The sequence below is a fragment of the Pristiophorus japonicus genome, chromosome Y, assembly GCF_044704955.1.
Source record: "Pristiophorus japonicus isolate sPriJap1 chromosome Y, sPriJap1.hap1, whole genome shotgun sequence".
In the NCBI taxonomy this organism is placed as follows: Eukaryota; Metazoa; Chordata; class Chondrichthyes; family Pristiophoridae; genus Pristiophorus; species Pristiophorus japonicus.
The window spans coordinates 26,879,934-26,887,433 of NC_092011.1; the positions used below are offsets into that span (position 1 = coordinate 26,879,934).

The 7,500-nt window shown below is 55.8% G+C and overlaps 1 non-coding gene across 1 annotated transcript; it reads right to left on the minus strand.

Annotated features, from left to right (window-relative positions):
- Positions 1–1,052: 1,052 nt before the first annotated feature.
- LOC139241132 (5.8S ribosomal RNA) lies at positions 1,053–1,206 on the minus strand. Its single transcript, XR_011588778.1, has one exon. It is a non-coding gene; the product is annotated as a 5.8S ribosomal RNA (ribosomal RNA).
- Positions 1,207–7,500: the final 6,294 nt, after the last annotated feature.

Genomic DNA, 7,500 nt, shown 5'->3' on the forward strand with positions numbered 1-7,500 from the left:
TCCCTCTTCACTGGCAGTAACTAGGGGAATCCTTGTTAGTTTCTTTTCCTCTGCTTAGTAATATGCTTAAATTCAGCAGGTTGTCACGTCTGATCTGAGGTCGTAGGCAGAAAGGTAGCTTTTGTCAGCGCCGGCCGGCATCTCCAGCACAACAACACGCACGCACGCCCGCCCGCCCGTTGTTGTCGTCCTCGAGATCAACCCAACCTGGATGGGATAGTTCATGCGGACGGACAGGGGCCGGGGTTTTGCGGTGAACTGGAGCCCGGGCGCGGCTCACACCGTTCTGGAGTCCCATTCAGGGAGAGAGAGAGAGAGAGAGAGATCGTCAGAGGGACAGGCGACAGCGAAGCGAGAGAGGAAGGCCAGAAGCAGTGGCTGGGCAGCACGGAGTGCAGGAGGATAAAAGCAGGCAGCAGCAACGGCCAGCAGGACGTACGCGGGGGACTGACCTGGATGCACGCTCAGTGGTCGGCAAGTGTGCTAGAGCTAAGCGGGCCACGTGTGGCAGGACACCGAGGTCCAGCGCAACACACGGCACCGCAGAGGCTCTTGGGCAAACCGCCAACAGAACCAATCGGACGCAAAGCCAGCCCACAGCACGGCAAGCGACGTCGCTACTTCAAGCTACCCTCGGTACAAACCACTAGACTGCAGCCAAAGACAGCCCAAACTCGTCCTTTCTCTCTCTCTCTGCTGAACACCACCAGCCAAGCCATTGTGTTCACCTCTTTGCTCACCTTCAAACTCCAGAGAGACAACCCTGCCCCGAGGAGGATGCCTCGGCGAGGCGCACCAATCCCAACACCGACGCGGTCAATCGTTTTTGCAACCCAACGACAGCCGTGCTGGAAAGACTGGCCCTGACCGTGCCCGACCGCGACACCGGGACAGACATGCCCACCACACTGAAGGACAAGAGTCAAACTCTCCAAGGCGGAGAAACTCCAGGTCTGCACTTTGGGGGACAAACAGGACCAGGCCTCTGCGACACCCCAGCCGTGCTCCCGCCTTCACCCGACGGCAAAGGCGAGTGTGATTGATCGTACAAGCGTCCCTCAGAAAGGCGTAGCCCCGGGAAGGACCCGGGGCCGCAAAGTGCGTTCAAAGTGTCGATGATCAATGTGTCCTGCAATTCACATTAATTCTCGCAGCTAGCTGCGTTCTTCAACGACGCACGAGCCGAGTGATCCACCGCTAAGAGTTGTTCATTTTTTTTTCGGCTTGCTTTTATTCCCCGGAGGGCCAAGCCCGGACCGCCCAAAGCTTCTCCTCCATTCCAACGAGGGTCGGGTAGAAACTCCAGCCTGCAACGGCCCGGAGGTGTAAATCAGTCGATCATCAAATGACAAGGGTTGCACCGAGATTGCTTTAAGTCAGGGCGCTCGCGAGGCGACGCACGTCGGGTCAACGCCTGAGCCCACCGGCCGACAGGCGCCACGATCAACAGAGGCAGGTTCTCTGCTGCCACCGTTGGCCAGGAGGACGAGAAGAAGCTGAAGAAGCAGGGAAAAAAACGAATTGAGTGGCGTACAAGCCGACGCAGGACACACCCCGCTGTGGGGTGCAGACGACCGCGTGGCGGCAGGTACATTCTCTCGAACGTTGACTAGCAAGCTGGCAACAACAACAACACGTCTCGACAACCGACCAACAGACACTCGACTCTAAAAAACCGCCACCCCCAGACAGCACCAGCTCGCGGGAGCCGGAGGGGGAGCGTTTCAGGTACCCTGTACCAGTAAAGTGAGAGTGACTAGTGCGACCAAAGTGTCACCGCGTGGGGAAAGAAAGCCGGGCCTGCATCACCGGTTCAGTCCCTGTGGAGCTCACAGTGGCCATTCGCCGAGGTCCCGAAGACGAGCCGCCAGGCAACATTCGAGCCCGCAGAAGCTCCCATCAATTCGACTGCGGTGTAATGTTGCAAGATGGTGGCATGTCCATTGCCGGTCCGGACGAGCAGTGTGCGGTGCGTGGAAAACAGCGCGAGCAATGCCGAGGGAGAGCGAGAGAGAGAGAGAGGGAGAGACAGCCACACGCACAAGACTGGACGAGAAGGAAGTCGAAAGAAGGGCCGCAGGACAAGGTCACACAGGACCAATCAAAAGCGGGGGTCGTGCGGTGTGGAGTGGCAGTAGGCAGCAGAAAGACGAGGGCGAGGCATTTGTATCAAAAGCCAGGACACCTCTACCTTGCTCTGCCCGTCATGCAACCGCAGACCAGCTGACCGAAAACACCAAGCATGCCAGGACCGTCCCTGTCTCAAGCCGACCGAAACGTCTTCTGTGTGCGCGAACGTTCAACTCTCTTCTCTCTCTCTCTATATCTCTCTCTGTAACACGACTCTCATCTGCTGACCCACATCTCGCTCGTTTCGCATCCAGGCCGAGCCGATTGGGTGCGACATGTGCCTGTTCGTGCGAGTTCGGTTCTTCGTTGTGCTTTTTTTTCGGAACGAACCTCTCGCCCGCGCAAGAGGCGCCGGACGCGGTCGACCAAGGCTCCGGGCCTGCAGCATCCCGGGAAGCACTCCTGCTGGCCACCACGCCTCAGGCTGAAGTGTAAAACGGGTGTGACGGGCCGCCACGTGCTGGCCCCAGGCCAATAATGATCCTTCCACAGGTTCACCTACGGAAACCCTGTTACGACTTTTACTTCCTCTAGATAGTCAAGTTTGATCATCTTCTCGGCGCTCTGCCAGGGCCGTTGCCTACTCCGTCGGGGCCGATCCGAGGACCTCCCTAAACCATCCAATCGGTAGTAGCGACGGGCAGTGTGTACAAAGTGTAGGGACTTAATCAACGCGAGCTTATGACCCGCACTTACTGGGAATTCCTCGTTCATGGGAAATAATTGCAATTCCCAATCCCTATCACGAATGGGGTTCAACGGGTTACCCACACCTGGCGGCGTAAATTAGACACACGCAGATCCATTCAGTGTAGCGTGCGTGCAGCCCCGGACATCTAAAGGCATCACAGACCTGTTATTGCTCAATCTCGTGTGGCTATACGCCACTTGTCCCTCTAAGAAGTTGGACGCGGACCGCTCGGGGGTCGCGTAACTATTTAGCATGGAGGAGTCTCGTTCGTTATCGGAATTAACCAGACAAATCGCTCCACCAACTAAGAACGGCCATGCACCACCACCCACAGAATCGAGAAAGAGCTATCAATCTGTCAATCCTTTCCGTGTCGGGGCCAGGTGAGGTTTCCCGTGTTGAGTCAAATTAAGCCGCAGGCTCCACTCCTGGTGGTGCCCTTCCATCAATTCCTTTAATTTTCAGCTTTGCCACCATACTCCCCTTGGAACCCAAAGACTTTGGTTTCCCGGAAGCTGCTCGGCGGGTCATGGGAATAACGCCGCCGGATCGCTAGTTGGCATCTTTTATGGTTGGAACTACGACGGTATCTGATCGTCTTCGAACCTCCGACTTTCTTTCTTGATTAATGAAAACATTCTTGGCAAATGCTTTCGCTTTTGTTCGTATTGCGCCGGTCCAAGTATTTCACCTCTAGCGGCAAAATACGAATGCCCCCGGCCGTCCCTCTTAATCATGGCCCCAGTTCCGAAAACCAACAAAATAGAACCAGGGTCCTATTCCATTATTCCTAGCTGGCGTATTCAGGCGACCGGCCTGCTTTGAACACTCTAATTTTTTCAAAGTAAACACTTCGGACCCCCAGGAAAATCAGCTAAGAGCATCAAGGGAGCGCCGAGAGGCAGGGGCTGGGACAGGCGGTAGCTCGCCTCGCGGCGGACCGCCAGCTCGATCCCAAGATCCAACTTCGATCTTTTTAACTGCAACAGCTTTAATATACGCTATTGGAGCTGGAATTACCGCGGCTGCTAGCACCAGACTTGCCCTCCAACAGATCCTAGTTAAAGGATTTAAAGTGTACTCATTCCAACTCCAGGGCCTCGAAAGAGTCCTGTATTGTTATTTTTCGTCACTACCTCCCCGAGTCGGGAGTGGGTAATTTGCGCGCCTGCTGCCTTCCTTGCATGTGGTAGCCGTTTCTCAGACTTCCTCTCCGGAATCGAACCCTGATTCCCCGTTATCCGTGGTCACCATGGTAGGCACAGAAAGTACCATCGAAAGTTGATAGGGCAGACATTCGAATGAGTCGTAGCCGTCACGAGGACGTGCGATCAGCCCGAGGTTATCTAGAGTCACCAAAGCTGCCGGGCAAGCCCGGATTTGTTTTGGTCTGATAAATGCACGCATCCCCAGAGGGTCAGCGCTCGTTGGCATGTATTATCTCTAGAATTACCACAGTTTTCCAAGTAAAGTTTGGAGCGGTCAAAGGAACCATAACTGATTTAATGAGCCATTCGCAGTTTCACTGTACCGGCCGTGTGTGCTTAGACATGCATGGCTTAATCATTGAGACAAGCATATGCTACTGGCAGGATCAACCAGGTAGCTGAACCGAAAATCGGGGCCAACATATCAGCCAGACAGGTAGCGAGCGACTGAACGGTGGAAACACAAAGTACAAAGGAAGAGGCGTGCCTCCACCTTGCTGGGCAATACATCCAGTGCCGACCATCCTACCGTGCACACACCACCCACAACGATTGCTTGTGTGTGTGTACATACATACGACACATCGTGTGTGGGTCTCTGTCTCTCTCTCTCTCTCTGTGTGTGAGCGTGTGTGTTGCACGAGCACTGGGAAACGGTCAGGACAGAAGGATCACGAGGAGTGTGAGCACGCTCCGGGTAAGGGGCTTACACAAACCAATGACTCTTTTGACAAGGCGCCACCATCGCTGTGTCTGCTTTGCACGTGGCCTCCCCACGACAGGGAGGTTGGTGCCGGGTTCAACTTGGGAGCTTGCAAACACTGTAACCGTCAAAGGGCGTCGACACGCACCGCCCGCGCCTGCGTGTCTCTGCTCACATTTTGCCAGAGAAATGGCATGTTCAGCTACCAGAACGAGACGCGCTGTGCACATTCCCGCACCACCACTTTCGGGAGTCGAGATGGTGGACGCCCGCACCGGAGCTTGATTCGGACCACTGCGAGACCAAAAGACAGGTGGACGCCTCGGACTCACTCACGCGAGAACCTTCGTCAAGTGCCAAAGGGCAGGCTAGGAGAAACCAGAGCCGTGCCAAGCCCTCTGACTCGTTATTGGATGCCTGGTCTGCCCACCGGCAATGTGCGCATTGCGGGACAGAACGGGAGGAACGCCGGAGTCGGTAACACACCAGCCGGAGCTGGCCCCACTCTGAGCCCTCCCACGTCGGACACGAGTCGCCAAATCGATACCGAGCACACATGCAGGGAAACTTGGTGAAAGAACTGGGCGTGTGCTTAACTACTCAGTAAAACAGATTTCCCTCACCCAGGGGCTTGCATCTGTGACAGACAGCGTCCTTTGTTGTGCAAAGATGCAGGGCCGTTGGAAACTGGTCTGTCCTGAGAGCCGGGCACGGGTACAGCGGGGCTGCTGGCTCAGAGTACGATTTCAGCAAAACACCAAAGAGTTTGAAATATACATCAAAAGACTTTGTCTAAATTGTTCCAAGTCTCGAACACCGTTCATTTTGTGACTTTCCAAGAACTCTTTTCAAAGGTCTCTTTCCTGAGATTGTGCACCTTTCAGCAAAGTATCACTTTTCGGGCGCTTTCAAAGTGTACCCGCTGTCGTAAAAATGTTCTGAAAATCGTGTTCCCGAAAATCTCCGTGCACCCCGCCAACCCCCAAGGATAGAAATGACAAGTGTCAAGTTGGCGGGACGTCGGGCCACTTGCTGCCGGCCATGAGCATCCAATTCCCCGCAAAAGGGGCATTTTCGTTTCTTCATCGGGACTTCCGACAATTGCCAAGGTTCAACTCATTAACTTTGTTCGCAGACACTTGCCAGAAAATGCAAGTGGGCACTTTGCAGGGCCGACTCGCTTGCCGAACCGGGAAACCAACAACCGCAGGCCCGGTAAGGCGGCCGATTCTGCCCTCATAGATTCCACACAACGGGACTTTTGACTTTCCCGGCCGCGGGTGGCCTCCACCCGGCCTCAGCCATCAGCCCTGCCTGCCTCCAGCCGCCTTCTGGTTAATGAGTTATCCAGCCTGGCACTTCGGTTGCGCCAGCGAGTCCAAGTCTCGGCTTTGGTTAATGATTTGAGCCGAACTGACCTTCTTCCACCCCCCACTTCCCGGGCTAAACTCGGGCAGGTCTGCCAATTTCCCGACTCCTTTCGGGGCCTAATCGTGTCGCGCGAGCCGCCTGGCGCGACCGGGGCCCATGCCCCGGCCTCTGCCAGGCCTCGGGCAGCCACATTTGAAGCCCGACCAGAAACCCGAAAAATGGGCAAAAAGGGAATATATTCCCGCCCAAAAAGGGTGAATAGTCGGTTGGGCGGCAGCCCTGGTCGGTCTCTGCAGACCTGGAGGCTCGAGACGTTTGTTTGGAAAACTCACCAATCTCGATTCTGCCACCTCCTACCTCTGTGCAGATACCCCGCCAACCCCCAAGGACAGAAATGACAAGTGTCAAGTTGGAGGGGCATCGGGCCACCTGCTGCCGACCATGAGCATCGGAATCCCCGCAAAGGGGGCATTTTCATTTCTTCATCGGGACTTCCGACAATTGCCAAGGTTCAACTCATTAACTTTGTTCGCAGACACTTGCCAGAAAATGCAAGTGGCCACTTTGCCGGGCCGACTCGCTTGCCCAAGCGGGAAACCATCAACCGCAGGACCGGTAAGGCGGCCGAATCTGACCTCATAGACTTCCAGACAACGGGACTTTTGACTTTCCCGGCCTCGGGTGGCCTCCACCCGGCCTCAGCCATCAGCCCTGCCTGCCTGCAGCCCCCTTCTGCTCAATGGGTTATCCAGACTGGCACTTAGGTTGCACCAGCGAGACCAAGTCTCGGTTTTGGTTAATGATATGAGCCGAACCGACCAGCCCACCCCGGGCTGAACTCGGGCAGGTCTGCCGATTTCCCGACTCCTTTCGGGGCCTAATCGTGTCGCGCGAGCTGCCTGGCGCGACCGGGGCCCATGCTCCGGCCTCTGCCAGGCCTCGGGCAGCTGCTTTTAAAGCCCGACCAAAAACCCGAAAAATGGGCAAAAAGGGAATAAATTCCCGCCCAAAAAGGGTGAATAGTCGGTTGGGCGGCAAACCTGGTCGGTCTCTGCAGACCTGGATGCTCGAGACGTTTGTTTGGAAAACTCACCAAGTCTCGATTCTGCCACCTTCTACCTCTGTGCAGATACCCCGCCAACCCCCAAGGACAGAAATGACAAGTGTCAAGTTGGCGGGACGGATTTGACTTCGGTCAACGAGCCCTTGAACTAATTTCCCGCAAACGGCTTCGGATTTAGCTCCATCCAGACTTCCGGGACGAAACTTGACAGGCCGTATCTCCGCACTCCCGAAACGCAGCCGCACCATTCCGGGACCCATCGATGCGGCTGGCCGAGCCCGAGCGAACGCACACCACGGCGGATGGCTAGGCCTTTCCGAATTTTTCCCCCTTT